Source organism: Narcine bancroftii, chromosome 8 (genome assembly GCF_036971445.1).
Source record: "Narcine bancroftii isolate sNarBan1 chromosome 8, sNarBan1.hap1, whole genome shotgun sequence".
In the NCBI taxonomy this organism is placed as follows: Eukaryota; Metazoa; Chordata; class Chondrichthyes; order Torpediniformes; family Narcinidae; genus Narcine; species Narcine bancroftii.
In genome coordinates, this window is record NC_091476.1 from 149,147,511 (window position 1) to 149,167,303 (window position 19,793).

General features: G+C 44.6%; 1 protein-coding gene and 1 long non-coding RNA gene across 6 annotated transcripts in view; one reads left to right on the top strand and one right to left on the bottom strand.

Annotated features, from left to right (window-relative positions):
* LOC138741361 (syndecan-3-like) overlaps positions 1-19,793 on the bottom strand; it is a 235,729-nt gene that overhangs the window by 96,306 nt on the left and 119,630 nt on the right. The window lies entirely within an intron of this gene.
* Positions 1-19,793, top strand: part of LOC138741360 (uncharacterized) — an 86,892-nt gene that overhangs the window by 8,417 nt on the left and 58,682 nt on the right. For 2 of the 4 annotated variants that reach the window (XR_011343468.1, XR_011343471.1), the window contains one exon: positions 8,397-8,672. The exons of 1 other annotated variant lie outside the window; for it this stretch is intronic. This is a non-coding gene — a long non-coding RNA (uncharacterized lncRNA). Of the gene's footprint in view, positions 1-8,396; positions 8,673-19,793 lie in introns of those variants that run through there. One more of the 4 variants, XR_011343469.1, reaches the window with a different exon arrangement.

Below are 19,793 nucleotides of genomic sequence, written 5' to 3' on the forward strand. Positions count from 1 at the left end.
CATACCAACAGACAAAAGGTATTAATTGGATGTGATAAGAGGAAATGTGAGAATTGATTTTGGCTCTGTGAAAGGAGACAGAGGGAAAAGGGAAGAGAGAGAGAGAGAGAGAGAGAGAGAGAGAGAGAGAGAGAGAGAGAGAGAGGGGAGAACTAGAGGAAAGGAGAAAGGGGAACAATGATGAGGAGGATTTTAATGGAATCCTGAGAAGTCATTGTTAATGCCATCCAGTTAGAGTGTGCCCAAATGGAAGATGAGGTGATATTCCTCCAATTTGCGGGTGGTTCCAGTCTGGCAGTGCATGAGACCATGGAAAGACATGTCAAAAGAGAATGGGGCAGGGAATTTCAATGTGTGATGGGGGACTCGGCAACTGTGTACCAGTGTGTGACAGCATTTACTTGATGTTTTTACTACAATTACAGCGTCTGCAGACCTCCATGTTTCACACACCACAGAGAGTTTGCCTCACAGGAAAACTTTACAGTTGTCCATCATTATCTTTAAAATAATTTCTGAATATGAATGACCAATTATCCTTGTTCACCCATGGCAGTGAAGGAGTTACACAAGGCAGCACTTGTCAGTGTGATGGCATCAATGCATTGACTGGACATTCCACTGAGAGGTCCTGTGGAGCTTTGAAGGTCCCTCCAATGTGTATGATTCTCATACCAAGGGCTGGTTTCAGTGGTCTTGGGAGATTGGTCACCATTACTTCCAGAGAACATAAACATTTCAGTGGGTATGCTGCAGACCAGAGGTGCAGTGAACCTTGGCCATATCTCCAAACAAAACATACCCTGACCTCAGCAAAGCACCCCCCACTGTCCCAGTGTCATGTTTGTGTTCACCAGATGTTGCAGACCTGGGGTATGCTGGCCAATGTCTGATGACAGGACATCCAACTAGTGTCAAACACATTGGGAAGGTGTGTGTGTGGTCAAGCGACTGTATGCAGAGAATGGGGAGGGGACTGTCATTCCACATAAACAGACATTGGAGGGAGCTGACCTGCCTGCCTTCCCTTTCACTCTACATCCCTTGACTTGGTTTACCTTCCCCAAAACCACAATCTCATTGCAAAACCAGAGGTCCAAGACCAAGAGGACATGGGTCTTTGTACCCAAGGAAAATTGGAACATACACTATTAATGATGTAAGCTATTGGTTTATACATCAGGAATGTGATGACCAAATAAACATCTTAAACCACAGAGCAGCCAGACACAAGAAAGGGAGATCTTTAATCTCGTTGAATAGCCTGACAATACTGTTATACAGTTGACTCAGAATGATCACAAACGTCATACATTTGGATTGTTTCCTATTTTCGTTGACCACTTCCATTTCTGTAATTAGTTATATTCATAGGAATTGACCCTCCAGATTAAACTACATTTATTGGCCAAATTAGTCATAAACTATTAGTGTACGATTAACTATTTCATGGAATACCTTCAGGTCATAAGACAGGATGGTAAATCTGTCACTCCACCCTTGAATATTGATTTCTAATATGCCAAGTTATTGGGACTGAACCCTTCATCTGACGAAGGGCTCAGGCCAGAAACATTGGTTACCATTTACCCGCATCCTATAGATGCTATGTGACCTGCTGAGTTTCTCCAGCCCATTTGTGTATTGTACTCAAACCCAGCAGCTGCAGACTTTCTCGTTTAAAAGTATTATTTCCAATTGTTATTAAAAGCATGCAGAGTCGATGCTTCCCCTGACTGTGTTTGGACTTGGGAATCACTATCCCAGAATAAAAAGGTTGGCCACAGTGCAAATGTGAGAAGGCATGGGATAGCTCCAAAAATCTACTGTCACTGCAAGTGGCTGGCTAAGGGCAGGCTGATGACGCTGTGATGATCCCTTCAGCCCACGACGCAGGACCCAGCCATTGCAGCAGTAACACCACATAAGTGCTGGAGGTCAGAGTCCCTTGGCATGCCGGAGGGCCAGTGGTGAGCAGAAGAAGGATCGATGGCCATCTTCATTACCCATAATCTCCCACGCAGCTGGAACCGCTCTGTGATTCCCAGAGCTGTTTCAACTGCGTGGGAGTATTATGGGTACGAAGATGGCCATTGCATGCCGTGTATGCTGTCATATTGACAGACAGTGCTATGGCCCTGCCTCCATCGGCTCCAGCGGACGTAACAAGGCGCCGCTCTTCATGAAAGCAAAGCCTCTTAGGCCTCCTCTATGAAAAGGTAAGTACACATTTATCTCCACCGATGGACCCAGCCTCAAAGCAGCACCCCCGCCCCTCCATAAAAACACCCAATGGAACACCATTGGAATCATCACCGTGCAAATAATACTACCACTGCTTCAATAGGATGTTTCAAAAACCAATGGGCTCCTAAACCATCAGAGAGGGTTGTCTCTTACTACATGAAAACAAATTCAGAATATATCAAGTACTTTACAACCTGAATACGCTACTGCTGCAGACCTATCTTTGGGTAGGTTCATACAGTAACCAACAGAATTTCATTGACTAGAGAGAAATGAGCAGTGAGGGCATCCGGGATAGCGCTGCTGACTGAGAGAGTTGCTGGCCCATGAGAAGCTCAGGCGGCTGTGGAAGGAAGGGGGTTGGGTGTATTTAAGGCAGAGATTGACAGGTATTTTATTATCAGGGCAAATTTAATGGCAGAAGTTGAATATTCCATTTGATTCTTGATGTGTCAGACCGACATTCCGTACCAGCCATCACGTGATTCTGGGTCACGGATCCTTCGTGCTCACCTCATCTGGCTTCGTCCCACCATTGTGTCTCTGAGCCCTTTCGACCTCCAGGCTGGCCCAGCATTGTGCTGCGGACCAAACTGTGGCACCCCGCATGGGATGCCTGCTGACCACACACTGGGCTGTGCAACAGACACCTGGGCACCCTGGGTGATTTGCACAGAATATTCACAATTGCTAAATAAATGCAGGGCTGGTGGCAAGAACCCACATTAGGCCTTCATGTCCCTGTGAAGGGCACAAACAGCAACTCCATTTTCTTTTCCCATTTGATCCTGACACCAGCACTCTTAAATGGTCTTCCTGACCTGGTGGTGCGAGTTTTGTGGCACCTACACCCCTTTCCTGATGGCAGCAGTGAGAACAGAGTATGTGCTGGGTGGTGTGGATTCTTGATGATTGCTGCTGCTCTCTGATGGCAGGGTTCCCTGTAGATGTTCTCAGTGGTGCAGAGGGTTTTACCCATGATATCCTGGGCTATGTCCACAACCTTTTGGTGGGCTTTATGCTCAGGGGCATTGGTATCCCCATACCAAACCATGATGCAGCCAGTCAGCATACTTTCCACCACTCATCAGTAGAAATTTGCCAGGGTTTCTGGTGTCATACCAAAATACCATCTCCAAATGAATATCAGGAGCCATCTCAAGCAGAGAATTCCAAGTCCCCGTACCCCAACCTTTTATTCTGGGATAGTGATTCCTAGGCCAAACACAGGGGAAGCATCAATGCTGTATTTATCCTGTCAAACTCTTTGGTGTATTTCAATGAAATTACCTCTCATTTTACTAAATGCAAGGGACTACAAATACAGGCTGACTCTCTTCTCATAGTTCAGCCCTTCCCAACCCAGGAATCAGTGTTGTGAACTTTGCTGCATTCCCTCCGTCACACAGATATTGTTCCCGATGTGAGACTTGTACACGATATTCCAGGTGCGATTTCTCCAGAGTCCTATATATTAGTGTTACCCACTAGCCTCCAAGCCAGATTTGTTCTTTCCCACGGCCTCAACGTGCGGGAGACTTTCCTCTTTGCTCTGCACAATGAGGCTTTTAAACCCAAAACTTCACATCTTCTAATCTCCTGAGAACCAATCAACTTTCTAAATATTCATGGAATTATATAAGTTGCACATGATTTCCAAAAACGAGTTTCAGGTTTAAAATTTAATGCAATGAGTTGAAGGGTATGTAAACCTGCACAACTACCTACTCAGAACAACCAAAAAAAAACACACCAGCATCACACACAGCCAAAAAGTAAAAGTAGATTGTCTGGAATTTGATTCAAGTGACAAAGTCTTGTTAAACTATCAGCCCTGTGCCTTGGCCTCCAGCTGTAGAGTCTGTGGCATTTTATTGGCTGAAACAAAAAAAAATCAACAGGCAATCTCTGTTACATTTGTTCCTTGAAGAAGGACAAAATTGCACGTTAACCAACTTTATTTTTTGAGCTGTTTTGAACCAACAACACACCCGACTTCTGTCGTAGTCTCCATTTTGTCCCCGTGCAAACTGTGAGCATTGCCTACTGGGAAATGTGGTTCTTTATTATACATGCATAATAACTCAAACCCCACATTACAGCAGTTCCAGTGATGAGAAACTCACACTTACAGAATTTACAAATCCCTCCTTAAAATCTGACAAGCAGAACGAAAATCTGCTGTCACAAAATTTACGTGTCAGTTTTTATTTTATTTTCAGCTTGCGGTTCTTAACGCGTGCACATATACAGTGGTTTCATGTTGTAGAAAATCATGGTTTGGGAAAGTTTTCCAGGAACGCAACCACCACCCCCCTCCCCATAAAGTGGGCTGCCTATAACAGCTCCAGATTGCCTTTGAAATTGAAATGTAAGGCACACAAAAAGGAGAAGACTAACATCCGCTATTCAGGAACATGATGACTTGTTGTTAAGTATATGCTGTCCTTTCCCCATGAATTACGAAGCTGCTGGAATGTGAACTGTTTGGGATGATAGAGTTGACCAAAGGTACTCAAGTTCCAGAGATCCCAAGTTCAATGGAGGGCATCTACTTACGAGAACTGCTCAAGTCCTAATTTCAGGCATGAATCAGGGCACAAGATGCTGCAGCTCTGCTTTTAACGCAAGGGTCGGGTCAGATACAGCAATGAGCTCTCTGAACCCTTCTCCATTAACAATGGTGTGAAGCAAGGCTGTGTTCTCGCACCAACCCTCTTTTCAATCTTCTTCAGCATGATGCTGAACCAAGCCATGAAAGACCCCAACAATGAAGACGCTGTTTACATCCGGTACCGCACGGATGGCAGTCTCTTCAATCTGAGGCACCTGCAAGCTCACACCAAGACACAAGAGAAACTTGTCCGTGAACTACTCTTTGCAGACGATGCCGCTTTAGTTGCCCATTCAGAGCCAGCTCTTCAGCGCTTGACGTCCTGCTTTGCGGAAACTGCCAAAATGTTTGGCCTGGAAGTCAGCCTGAAGAAAACTGAGGTCCTCCATCAGCCAGCTCCCCACCATGACTACCAGCCCCCCCACATCTCCATCGGGCACACAAAACTCAAAACGGTCAACCAGTTTACCTATCTCGGCTGCACCATTTCATCAGATGCAAGGATCGACAATGAGATAGACAACAGACTCGCCAAGGCAAATAGCACCTTTGGAAGACTACACAAAAGAGTCTGGAAAAACAACCACCTGAAAAACCTCACAAAGATAAGCGTATACAGAGCCGTTGTCATACCCACACTCCTGTTCGGCTCCGAATCATGGGTCCTCTACTGGCATCACCTACGGCTCCTAGAACGCTTCCACCAGCGTTGTCTCCGCTCCATCCTCAACATCCATTGGAGCGCTTTCATCCCTAACTTCGAAGTACTCGAGATGGCAGAGGTCGACAGCATCGAGTCCACGCTGCTGAAGATCCAGCTGCGCTGGATGGGTCACGTCTCCAGAATGGAGGACCATCGCCTTCCCAAGATCGTGTTATATGGCGAGCTCTCCACTGGCCACCGTGACAGAGGTGCACCAAAGAAAAGGTACAAGGACTGCCTAAAGAAATCTCTTGGTGCCTGCCACATTGACCACCGCCAGTGGGCTGATATCGCCTCAAACCGTGCATCTTGGCGCCTCACAGTTTGGCGGGCAGCAACCTCCTTTGAAGAAGACCGCAGAGCCCACCTCACTGACAAAAGGCAAAGGAGGAAAAACCCAACACCCAACCCCAACCAACAAATTTTCCCCTGCAGCCGCTGCAACCGTGTCTGCCTGTCCCGCATCGGACTTGTCAGCCACAAACGAGCCTGCAGCTGACGTGGACTTTTACCCCCTCCATAAATCTTCGTCCGCGAAGCCAAGCCAAAGAAACCCTTCATAGAGTCATACAGCACAAAAACAGGCCCTTTGGCCACTCATATATGTGAAAAGGCTTGAGACGACCTTGGCATGTTGGATTAAGGAAAACCCCAAGGAGTTCTATGCGTATGTGAAGAATAGAAGTGAATGAAAGTGGAGCCGCTAAAGGGTAAAAGAGGCAAAATGTGCCTGGAGGTGGAGGAGGTTGGGGAGGTCCTAAATTAATGCTTTGCTTCAGAATTCACAAGAGAAAAGGACCTTGAACAAGGTACGGTTGAAAGAGAACATCCTCTGTGCTGGACAATGTGGAGATTAAGGAACAGGAAGCATTGGATCTTCTTATAAACATCAAGATTGATAAGTCCTCAGGGCTGGGAGGGATATACCCCAGGTTGCTGTGGGAAGTGAGAGAAGAGATAGCTGGGTCCTCTTTGGGAGCAGGGGAGGTGCTGGAGAATGGAGAATGGCAAATGTAGTCCTCTTCTTTAAAAAAGGTACAGGTACACAATCCTTTATCCGGACATCTAAAATCCGGCAAGTGGGGACTGGTGGTTGGGGGAGGCGGCCAGGTGGCCGGCGGTCGGGAGAGACATCCGGGCAGCCAAGGGATCGCGGTCGGGCGAGACGACCAGCTGGCCAAGGAGCAGTTGGGGGAGGTAGCCCGGTGACTGGAAGGGGGTGGGGGTGGATACGGCAGCACAATTCGGATGGGCTTTCCGAAATCCGGAAAAATCCCGAATTTGGAACACACTGTCCCAAAAAGGTTCCAGATAAAGGATTGTGTACCTGTAATAGGGAGAATCCTGGGAATCTAACGTCTGTGGTGTGCAAACTATTGGAAGGGATTCTTAAGAATAGGATCTAAAAGCATTTAGAGAAGTACAATCCACATGGCTTTGTGAAGGGAAGGTCTTGCCTCATGAGCCTAATTAAGTTTTGTGAGGAGATAACAATATAAATTGATGAGGATAGGGCGGTACATGTGGTCTACATGGATTTTAGCAAAGCATTTGACAAAGTCTCCCACAAGAGACTCATCCAGAAAGCCATGAGGCATGGGATCAGTGGAACCTTGGCTGTGTGGATAAAAAATTGGCTTGCAGGAAGAAAGCAGAGAGTTGTAGTAGAAGGAAAGTATTCTGCCTGGAGGTCAGTGACTAACAGAGTACCACAAGGATCTGTTCTGGGATACCTGCTCTTTATGTTTTTATAAATGACCTGGATGAAGAGGCAGAAGGATGGGTTAGTAAGTTTGCAGATGACCTGAAGGTTAGAGGAGTTGTGAATGGAGCTGAAGGTTGTCAAATGTTACAAGAGGATACAGACAGGATGCAGAGTTGGGCAGAAAAGTGGCAGATGGAGTTCAATCTGGATAAGTGTGAGGTGATGCATTTTGGAAGGACAAACCAGAAGGCTGAGTACAGGGTTAATTGTAGGGTACTTAACAGAGTGGAAGAACAGAGAGACTTTGGGGTCCAAATCATGCATTCCTCAAGATTGCTGCACAGGTTGATAGGATAGTTAAGAAGGCCTATGGGATGCTGAGCTTCATTAATAGGGGAATTGAGTTTAGGAGTAGAGAGATCATGTTGCAACTCTACAAATCTGGTCACCATTATTGGAAGGTTGTGGAAGCTATAGAGAGGGTGCAGAGGAGATTTACCAAGACGTTGCATGGATTTGAAAATGTCTTATGAGGCAAGGTTAGTAGAACTTGGACTTTTCTCTTTGGAGAATAGAAGGATGAGAGGAGACTTGATAGAGGTCTACAAGATTATAAAAGGCAGAGATACGGTGGACAGTCAGCACCTGTTTCTCAAGGCAGGAATAGCAAACACAGAAGGACGTGTACAAATTGAAGTGAGGGACTTTTAGGGGAGACATCAGGGGTAAGCTTTTTTTAAGCAGAGTTGTGAGTGCCTGGAATGCCTTGCCAGTGATGGTGGTGGAGGTTGAAACATTAGGGGCATTTAAGAGACTGGAGCATTGATGAAAGAAAAATAGAGGGCTATGGGGTAGTGTGGAAGGAAAATATGGGTTGGCAAAACATCGAGGGCCGAGGGGCCTGTACTATGCTGTAGTGTTCTATGTTTAACACCTGCATGTATTAACCCCATTTTCTGGCATTTTAATTCTTAAGAAGAATTTGGACAGGTACATGGATTGGAGGAGTATGGTTGGCTATGGTCAGGGTGCAGGTCAGTGGGACAAGGGAGAATAATAGATCAGCATGGACTAGAAGAACTGAAAGACATGTTTGTGTGCTATTTCATTCTGTGGTTCTACAACAGGTTGGCCAGAAGACTGAGATGAGATCTTCAACCAGCGGGCAGTGAACCTTCCACGTTCTCTACCTATCAGAGGGATGAAAGCTCAGTCACTGAGTGTATTCAAGACAGAGATCCTTGGATATGAATATGTATAAAGAATGAAGGGTTCTAGTGCAGGAAAGTCTATGGGATGTTGGCCTTCATTAATGGGGGGATTGAGTTCAGCAGTCGAGGTCATTTTGCAACTCGACAAATCTCTGATGAAACCACACTAGGGAGTATAATGTTTAGTTCTATGATGTGGCAGCTATGGAGAGGGTACACAGGAGATTTACCAGGATGTTGCCTGGATTGGAAAATAAGTCTTATGAGACAAGGTTAGCAGAGCTGCATCTTTTCTCTTTAGAGCAGATAAGGATTAGAGGAGACTTAATAGAGGTCTACAAGATTATGAGAGGCATAGATAGAGTAGAGCCAGCACTTTTTTTTCTCAGGGCAGGAATAGCAAATACCAGAGGACAAATGTATAAAGTGAAGGGAGGGAGTTTAGGGGAGACATCAGAGGTAAGTTTTTTTTGTTTTTTTTTTACACACAGAGCCTTACCAGGGATGGGGGTGGAGGCTGAAACATTAAGGCCATTTAAGACACTCTTAAACATGCACATGGATGGAATAAAAAACAGGTTTCAGGGTAGGGTGGGTTTAGTAATTTTTTTAAGGGTTGGCACAGCATCAAGGGCTGAAGGGCCTGTACTGCGCTGTTGTGTTCTATGTTCAAAAGTGACATGAAAAGGTCAGCCCTGATCTTGTGGAATGGAACAGTAGGTAGGATGGGCTGAATGGCCAACTCCTGCCCCTATTTCTAATGTTCTCAAGGTGACAAAACATCACCAGGCATCGCACAGGAATATTCTCAGACAAAACATCTTGCACAAGGACAGGAGGTTCATCTAAAACAAAGAACGTAATGGCAGCCAGCACCGTGGAACAAAACCATCAGTCCTCCCTGCAGCCCAATTCTTTACAGGAAAAGAGGGGTAAATAATGGTGGTGCTGTGATTGCAAGAGCTCCATCATGAGCATCTCCATGGATGAGTAGAATAATCAGGGAAAGGTTGAAATTTGTTTGAATTCATCATTTCACCTCCTGCCCTGCCCCACCCCCCAAAGAAGGCAGTGAAATTCTTCAGGAATGAAAACAGGAGAAAGCCATTTCCTGCTATTAAGCTATCAGTCTTCAAAATCAATGGTCACAGATTTCAAAGCTGAGAGCCCAGCAGTTCTACCAAGGGTTCACAAAAGAGAGTTGGCATGATTGGTTTAAGAGGGTCGCTTGGGTCCTACAAGAATATTGTGTGTTGTTCACCGTTTGCGCATTCTATTTAAAGGGAAACTTGAAATCTACTCCCAGATTTCCCTGCAGGTATAGGGCAAAGTTTTACTTTACACACAAACAAAACATGCATGCACACATACAGGCGTACACGGCACAAGATCACACGTGCACACACAAAATACAAGACATGCACGCACACACACACACACACACACACACACACACACACACACACAAGAAATGCATGGACACACACGCACATACACAAACATGCACACCTTCAGAGGTCACGCATATAACAATTTCAATAAAATCTCGTGGGTTGTCCTTGCCAACCTGTCGCTATTCTAATAAAATGAAAAATTAAAATAAACCAGCAAAGAGGTGCAGGATGCTTTAAACTCTACTCATATACACCATGACTGTGTGGCCTGGCACAATGCCAATGCCATCTACAAGTTTGTTGATGACATCACAGTTGTCGGCAGAATCACAAACAGCACTAAGGAAATGTCCAGGGGGAGATAGATCAACTCGTTGAGTGGTGTTATGCCAACAATCTTGTGCACAACCAAGGAGATGATTGTGGACTTCAGAAGGAAATCAGGGGAACATGATCCAGTCCTCATCGAGGGCTCAGTAGTGGAGAGGGTCAAGAACTTCAAATTCCGGGGTATTAACATCTCCGAGGATCTGTCCTGGTGCCTCCATGTTGATGCAATCACAAGGAAGGCTCGCCACCAGCTATACTTTGTAAGGTGTTTGAGGAGATTCGATATGTTACTGAAGACTCTTGAGAACTTCGACAGGTGTACCATAAGGAGCATTCTAGCCTGGTTGCATCACTGGTATGGAGCCTCCACTCTCAGGACAAGAAAAATCTCTAGAGGGTTGTTAACTTGGTCTGTTAACACAGGCACCAGACTTCACTCCACCGAGTACACCTACATGAGGCAGTGTCTTAAAAAAGGAGCCTCTATCCCCAACCACCCTCTTCACTCTGCTACCATCGGGGAAAAGGTACAAGAGCCTAAAGACGAGCACTCAGCAGCACGAGGTCAGCTTCTTTCCCATGGCCATCAGATTCCTGAATGATCAGTGAACCCAAGACACTGCCTTACTTTCTGTGCACTGTTATTTTATTATTTATTGTTGTAAGGTGTTTATAATATGAATGTTTGCACAGTGATGCCTCTGCAAAACAACGAATTTCCTGACTTGTTCATGACAATAAATTCTGATTCTGATTCTAATTCTGGTTCTGATAAAGGTGGCAAATTTTGTTCTGTGAAGAGCCTCGAGTACAAGCCACCTGGAGTGATGACAGTGTCAATTTTTTAAAAACTCGTCATTGTTTCAAGTGGATGAAATCCATTGAGAAGCCTTCAAAGAGGGGGGGTGGCTTGGGAGGAGGGAGGGGGGGGGAGAAAAAGTCACTGTATATGTGTGAAAAAGAAAAAGTGTATATCATGGCTAATGTGATTTATGGTGTGAAAAATAAAAAATGTAATAATGAAAAAAAAAAGAGAAGCCTTCAAAGCTTAGTGCAGTGGTAAAGCTGTAGTTAGACTACATTTTTAGTTTAGTTCAGTTTAATTTAGTTTTTTTTTTAGTTTAGACATGCAGCACAGGCCATTTCACCCCATGAGTCTGTGCCTCCTGATTTATACCCAATTAACCTACAGCTCCCAGTACATTTCGAAGGGTGGGAGGAAAACCATGCAGACAAAGGGAGAACGTACAAACTCCTTACAGATAGCGCGAGATTTGAAGCACGGTCTCAATTGCTTGCACTATAAAGGCTTTGCACTAACCGCTCTGCCAACTGTACTGCCCTAAATGAGAGGTTCAGGGTCTGCATCAGCAGCAGGCCTGACACACAGTTCTTGCCTGTCATAGGTTCATGCAGCTCAGTAAAAGGCCCTTTGGATCAAGTGGTCCACTCTGACTGAGATTCCCCATATGCAAATCTCATTTGCCTATATCCCTCAAAACCTTACCCATCTATGTATTGGAGCTGCCAGGAGTCAGGGATGAATCCTCTGGGCACGGCTGTGAACAACATCTGAGTGAAAGTCCTGGAAATGCCTCCACAAAATTCCCCTGAACCACCAATACCCAGGATAGGGAGAAGACCCACCTCACTACCATCATCTCCAGCACCTCCTATTTGAAGTGCAAGCTGTGGTCCAAAGTGGTGCCATGAGCATAGTGTAGTGGCATGTTGGAAGGGACTGTACTGTGCTGTAATGTTCTATGTTTCTCGAACCTTGGCATAAGGGATGATGAGTGCAATGCTTGGAGAACGAGTGGCTGTTGGCCTAAAGCTTGACTTCCAAGTGTGTGGAAATAGAACCTTCTCCTGCAAGAAGAAGCTCAACTATGGAGGGCAGGGTGACCTTGGAACTGTCCTCAGTGCTTTAAGGAACATAAATACACACACACCTACTGCTGCAGACAAAAGGGAGGGAGGGTCAGGCAGATCTTGTATGAAATGCAGGAAACGATCATGTAACAGAGGCAGAGATGTGCCTCTGCCCTCCTCTTTTGTCATGTCAATGTCCTTCAGGACATCACCGCTCTATTCCCTAAACTCTCCAACTTCCACATTCTCGTCTGTGGCCTTGCGAAGCATTAGAAAAGTTGATCGCTTGGAGATTGGCGCCAGGGACAGGGGGAAATGAGCAGAAAGCGGGAGGCTTGGTGCTCACTAGTAACAAAGGTGGATCTTGCTGGCCCACAACAGTCCCATACATCCAACTAGAGGGTCACCAGCACCCTCTCAGAGTAAAAGGATTTCTCCATATCAAGGAGACAAGATTCTTTTATGATCATGTAATAAAACAGAAAATGGAATAGTACACAAAATTTCCTTTAGTCTGTGGTAAGGCAGACAAAGATTCACCATTAGTGTTGCCTGATGTCCCTTACAGAAAGAAAAATAGAAATAAAAGAGAGTCGCCTCTGAGGTATTGTGTCTGAGTGCTCCTGCAGCCTCACAGACCCCTGTTCTATCTGTTGCCAACCCAAGCTCTGATCTAAAGCTCCGTCCGATATGATCAGGAAGCCTTCAGTACCCGAGGCCCTTCGGGAACCCTTCTTGGGCTAAACACCCTCTCGAATCATGGTTCTGAATCCCAGTTCCCATGAGCCAGTCTCCAGCAGCCCGCAGCCTTGTGTGTGTCCTTTGACCACAAGTCACCTGCCCACTGAGAATAACAACCTTGCTCCTAGATTGGTTACAAAGTTTAAAAATTCACTCTCTTTAGCAATTAGTTTGCTCAATTCCAGTTACCTATACCTGTCCTCTGCTTTCTTCCCTGATAAACCTGATAAATTCTTTTTCATACAAGATTCCCTAATCTCGCCACATTTGCTGACACTGGACTCTTCAGGAACTCACGCTTCTTATGGTAGCTTTTATGAACTTCTCACTCACATAATTGGAACTGTCTGTTCCAGCAATGAGGGTCAAATAAATGGAATAGAGAAGTCCTTGTTCAGGGGCTTAGTTGCACCTTACTTCTTAACCATATAACCGTTTACAGCACGGAAACAGGCCATGTCGGCCCTTCAAGTCCGTTCCGGTTCACTTGAACAACTCCACTAGCTCCTCCGCAAACTCCTGAGGAAGTAGAGGCTTTCTTCATGATGCCATTGCATTCTCACCACAGATGATCAATATTTCCTACTGCTACCTTGACTGCAGCTCGTACAACCATTGCCGTGGGAGCCATGTACCATACATCACCATGACAACATATCAATAAGGAATCGTAAAAAGGGTCTTCAAGATTCTAACCACTGCCCACACTTTCCCAGTGCACTTGTAATGTCAGCTTTGTGGCCTTCCGCATTTCATTTGAATATTCCCTAATTCCCTGAGCTCAGATAACATCTGTTGAAATGTTGAAAGTATTAGCCTAATTGTGAGTAATATTCACACACAGAGACAATGCTAAAGCATTGGTTAAACTATTCCCCATGCTTCTTGGCTAATGATCAGCCATACTACATAATTGGACCTTCCTTCAGCTACAGGTGGCCTAGAGTGGCAGGGTTAGCATAGGAATGGCATGGTTAGTGTAGTGGATAGCACGATGCTGTTACAGTGTCAGCGCCCTGGGTTCAAATCTGGCATTGTGTATAAGGAATTTGTACGTTCTCGGCGTGTCTGCATGTGTTTCCTCTGGGCACTCCTGTTTCCTCCCACCCTTCAAAATGTTCTGGGGTTGTAGGTTAATTGGGTGCGATTGAGCAGCACGGATTTGTGGACCGAAATGGACTGTAACCATGTTGTATATCTAAATTTAATTTTTTAAATTTAAATAAAATTCATTTAAATTTTAAATATCTGACAAATGAGAGTTTTTTTTTTAAAAAAGCAAATCAGGAAAGGTTCATGCCCAACATATGCAGGACAAGATGAAGGGAAATGATGGCAAGATGAGGGAACCTTGAAATAACAAAGAATATTGATCTGGAAAATGAAGGGCATATATGACAGGTATAGGCTACTGGAGCAAAGATTCAAAAGTCTGCTGAAAAGGAACTTGGAGTTTTTGTTGCTTCTGCCAAAACAGCAGTGAGAAGAGATTCTGGCCAGGGTGATCGGGGTCCTTTATGATGTTGGTGGCCTCTTGGATAAAGACCTCATGGGAAAATAGCACCAAGGTCAATGGGCAAAGAGATGCACATAGACTGAGAGGCCTGTTTATCTGCTGTTACTCTATAACTGGAGCTGCCAGGATTCAGGGATGAATCTTCAGGACACTGTTGCAAAAAACATCTGGGCTACTAATTCCTTGAACTGCCAACAACCTGGATAGTGATGAGACTCACCTCATTGCCATCATCTCTACCACCTCCTCTTTGAAGATCAAGTTGTGTTGTCCAGGGTGCTGCCATGTTGGAGAGTAGTGTGGTGCCCCTGGAAGAGGACCTTGGCATTGGGAATACTGAGTACAATGCCTGTCTTCTCACACGCTCAGAGAATGAGTGAATGTTGGCCTGGAGCTCGACTTTCAAGTGTATGGAAACAGAAGCTTCTCCAACAAGCAGAAGCTAAACTATGGAGGGCGGGGGGGGGGGGGGGGGGTGGGGGGAATCTTGTTGCTGTCTCACACACACACACACTGCTGCAGACAAAAGGGAGGGCCTGGCAGATCTTTTATGAAATGCAGGAAATGGTCATACAACAGATGTAGAGATGTGTCTCTGCCAAAGTTCAAGGAAGACAATGGTAGTGGTATCCTGAACAGTGCCCCTGGGAGATACAGGTATGGGAAAGGATCTAACAATGCCTGAAGAAGTCTAGAGAGTTAGTACATGTTGATGTAAGCCTTGCCTAATTACAGCATCTGGTTTCATCAACTTCCTCTGCAGAGTGGTATTTCTAAATATAAAAGGATAAAAATAATTTAAAATAGGAACACGTCAGCTTTGGCTCAGTGGGTAGTACTATCATTGTTTACTCCAGGCATGGATTCAAGACACACTCTTGAGGTCTAAGCCATAATCCAGGTTGGTGCTGTGGCACCAGATGAGGCACTCACTGGTGGGTGAAAACAATCCTGCAGCATTATTTCAGAAAGAAGGGAAGCACTTTGCAATGCCCTGGCCAATGTTTACATCTCGTTCAGCACGCCTGAAACAAATCAATCAGAACTATGCTCATCCTTACCCTACAGAACTCTACTCCATTGGTCCAAACGAAAAATATTCTTATAGAAGGAAAACAGAACAAACTCAGCTTGTTGAATGTAACCAGACATTTTATCCAATGTGACAATATTGCTCATATTTGCTGAGCCAATGAGAACATAGAATCACTTTGGTGCTTGACCAATGAAAGCAAGGTACCTAATAACTCCTCATCAAAGCAATTTAATTGGTACCATAATTCCCAGGAGTAATGGAGTAGGGTTTAGCATTCATATGGGGTAAAACATGAAAGTCTGCAAACACCGTGGTTCAAGTAAAAACACAATGACAGAGAAACTCAGTGTATGAGCAAAATGTAGGCAGACATCCGAACTTGAGAAGGCTCAAGCTTGAAACGTTGATTATGTATTTACCTTTGCTATATAAAGTACACAGCACCTGCTTAAATTTTACTCATTCCTTGATGAAGGGTTAACTCTGAAATGTTGGTTATCTATCTTTATCTATTTGACCTGCTGTCTTTCTCCAGCATAGTGTTTTTATCATAATTCGTGATTGTTTTTGGGATCTTGCTGTGCACAAATTTCTGCCACATTTCCTGCATGGTTACAGAGACCACACTGCTTTAAACTATGTACATGGCTGTGAAGTGCTCCTGGGCTGTCTTACAGTTGCAAAAGGTGCTATATAAATGCAAAAGTGTCCCCCAAAAAAAAATCAAATTTCATAACACTTGTGGTGAGTAGTGAGATGTAATTTCAGGGCTAGTGGAAAATTGGAGCCTTGGGCAGTCGTGAAACAATGCATGAAAAACCATCATTAATGCACAAATATGTTTGATTTCACACAGGATATTAACTATCTTTGGATAAAATTAACAGAGCAATTTTCACTGCTTTGCTCATATAGAATCTCTGACACATAAAACAAACTCTGTATTTGACCTTTTACAACTCAATTCTCTTTTAATTTCCTTCCACCTGCCCCCACTTCAACTCCCCTCCTTCACCTTCCATTGATTTTGCCTGCATACGCAAGGATTCAATTAAGAAAATGGACTGTGATTTAGATAGCAAAGTTTGTGTGGTAAATGCTCACCACACTTCCATCGAAACCCAGATCGCTGCATTTTGTTTCGAACAAAGCCTGTTTCAGTTTGGAGCCTGCATCCCTTCAGTTTGTGTGAGGGAAGATGAAAGCAGATGCCCTCCCTAGTACATCCTCCTACCTCAGGATAAAAAAGGGGGAAGTGGAATTGGTGTATCTATTTATCCAGCCTGAGCAGGGGAGGCCACAGAAATAAATCAGGAGCGTGAAATTGACAGAGCACAGGAACAATCTGTTGGAAAATGAATCACTGGCATTCAAGCTGCCAGCAGTTTTAAGAAGGATTCATGACTTTTAATAGCCATTTCCCCTCCCACCCCCCAGCCCCCACCTCCATCCCCAAAGAGGCGCCCTCAAAATCCCTTCCTTTTCCTCAGATGGTAAATTGGACATTTAGCCCTTCCATTCTATTTCTTATTTAGTTCCAGCCACCTGCTTTTGCACACAGCTGATAATTAGGGGAAAATGAAATTCTCTTCTTAAAAAGGCTTGGCATTCAGGAATGGAAAGAGGTCAATAAGATGGATTGCTATGGTGCTGAGGTCAGGGGTTGGCTAAATGAGTTCCCATTACAAAACCAATGCAGTATGAACAGATGAAGATTCAGGAACAACCTTTTGAGTGGCAAATCCAGAGAGAGGTTTGACCCAAGGAGAGTGAGAGAGAACAAGACAGAAGGAAACTTCCTCTTTGATGAGTGGCTGCAGGGAAAGGGTTAATGAGATTTGACTGAACGACCTCAAAACTCGAGAAGTAAGGCCAGCACCTTGCCAGAAATTCTCATCCAAGGGCTGGTTACAGGTTTGTATAGCGCTTTTCTTTATGTGATGAAGAAATCTCACAGCTTCATGGAGCCATGACCTCTGGACCAAGGCTAAGCTTTCAGATCATTTTAGTGAAGAAAGACCATGAACTGCATCAGTCTACAGTCCCCACACACTGTGGGCACACACTGAACAGTCAGGCTTTGTGATACAAACACTGGTTGCTATCACAGACTCACTTTACTGTTTTTGATCTGGTATTTACTGTGAGGTAGAACTGCTTCCAAATTAAATCTGAACTACACTCAACTAATTGTTCATGAGGCCCAAGGGGAAAAAAATGAAAAATACCCAGCCCCTTAGTATAGTCACACTGTGTTCTGTACAATTCCAACTTCCATTCCCAGTGCTAAATATTCAGAGGCTTGGGAACGTCTCCCACATGCCCCTCCGTTATCGCCACAGATGTTCCACTTGGTGCCAATGCTGCAATACTTGTAGGACGGTTAATGTTCTGAGTGAAACTCAGTGTGTTCCCCCATGACTCTGTGGAAATGCACTGCCTTGGGTAGGGGGTGGGATTATAGTCCTCAGGAACCAACCAGCAAAGGATGTGTAAACTTATGGAGTTCGGCTGAGGTTCAGCTCACACTCAATGAGGTGCCACTTGGACAAAATGCCAGAAGGTACTGGCACTCAAACACCAAATCTCTTCATTCCACGAGTGCCTCCAGCTAGTGCTCAACCCTATCCATGTTCTCCATCTTTATCTACTCCTAGTTGGGAGAATGGGTTGGGCTCTGAACACCCTCTGGGTTAAAAAATAACTCTCTTGAACTCCCCAATGGATTTTCTAACGATGATGCTGTCCTCATGTTTGTAGTTCCAGGCCAAGTGGAAGCACCTTTTCTATGTTAGTCCTATCAAATGTCCTGACATGATGCCTTACTTTCCTGGAGTGGTAAGTCATGCCTGTTTAGTCGACCCTGATAGTTGAATCCACTCAGTTCTGTAGTCTCAGTTCTAAATCTCTTTTCCACCTCGTAAAATCGTTAAGGACCCCGACCAACTCTTCCCGCTACATACTCCCATCAGGAAAGAGATACAGAAGTATCAGAACCACAAAGACCAGGCTGAGAAACAGCTTCTTTCCGCTGCCAGTGTGACCGCTGAATGTCTGATGAACTGCTCATACAATCTCTCCCATACTCTACTATTTAGTTAACAATATGTATTTATTTGTATGTACGTAAATTGTGTGTAACTATGTCTGCTATGTCTATATATGTGTTTTACACCGAGGACTGAAAAACACTTGTTTCGTCCAGTTGTACTTTACAATTGACTTATAATAATAAACTTGAACTTGAACCTTCTCCAAAGCCTCTGTATCTCTTTTTTTTGTGAAGTGGAATTCATAACTCGACATCAAGGTCAGTGCTGAGGGAAGAGGACAAAATTTCACTCAGCCCAAAGGCTGGTCTGGTTAAACAAGCTTACAGCAAAGCCCAAGGGCAGAAATAAACATTCCTCTGGGCTTTCTGCAACAGATACCGGCTTAAATTTTCACGTGGGATTTTATTTAGCCTTCAAATTAACAACTTTGTTGCCAGTCGTCCCTGTCATGTCTGAACTGAACAAGGGCCTGGGAAACTAGAAAAACATGCATTGATTTCATTGCAAAATGTTTTCTGGTGACCATTTGGGAGGGAGTTCCTGTCATGACATCAAGTGATGGAGAATTGGGCATAGAGATTCCCATGGCCACAAATCAACACCCCAGAGTGTCTCCAAGGGCCTTAACTCAAAACTGGTAATAATTGAATGTGTCCCCTCCAGCATTGTGGCAATAGCATGGCCTACATCAGATAGCACTGCCACCTCTTTGTACCAGGGACCAGGCTACAATTCCACCCTCCATAGTTGCATTGTGTGTAGCATTTGCACATTATTTCTGTGACACTAGGAGTTTTCGCCAGGTGCTCCAGTGTCCTCCCACATTCCAAAGGCATGCAGGGAGGTTAATAGTCTGATGCAAATTACCTTGGTGGAGGTTAATGGCAAAAAGAATCAGAGGGGAATTGGAGAAAACAGCTTGCATGGATGCAGAGAACTAATAAGAAAGGAAATAGAACTGATGGAATTGCTTCCTGGGAGCTGGCAAGGATCCAATGGACCAAATGGCCTCCTTTGCTCAAGTTATCAGATGAGAAAATAACCCGGGAAACTTTAATCTCAGAGACACACAAAAGGAAGCCCTTTAAATCACATATGTCTGGTGGCGTACAATAAACAACTTGCATTTATTAAGCAATTCTCACAACCTCTGAACATCCCAAGGTATTTGAGAGTTAATTAACTGCCGTTCAAACTGAAATCATTTTTGTAACCTCGGAAATGCAGCAGCTAATTTGAACCCACCAAATCCATCAGACTGCAGAGGCAAGAGCCAGGGAAGCTTGTTGTTAGAGGTGAGAGAGAGGGGAGTGAAGCGATGATTCTGGATCAGCATATTCACTGCTGATGTTCATCAATGTGATGCCAGAT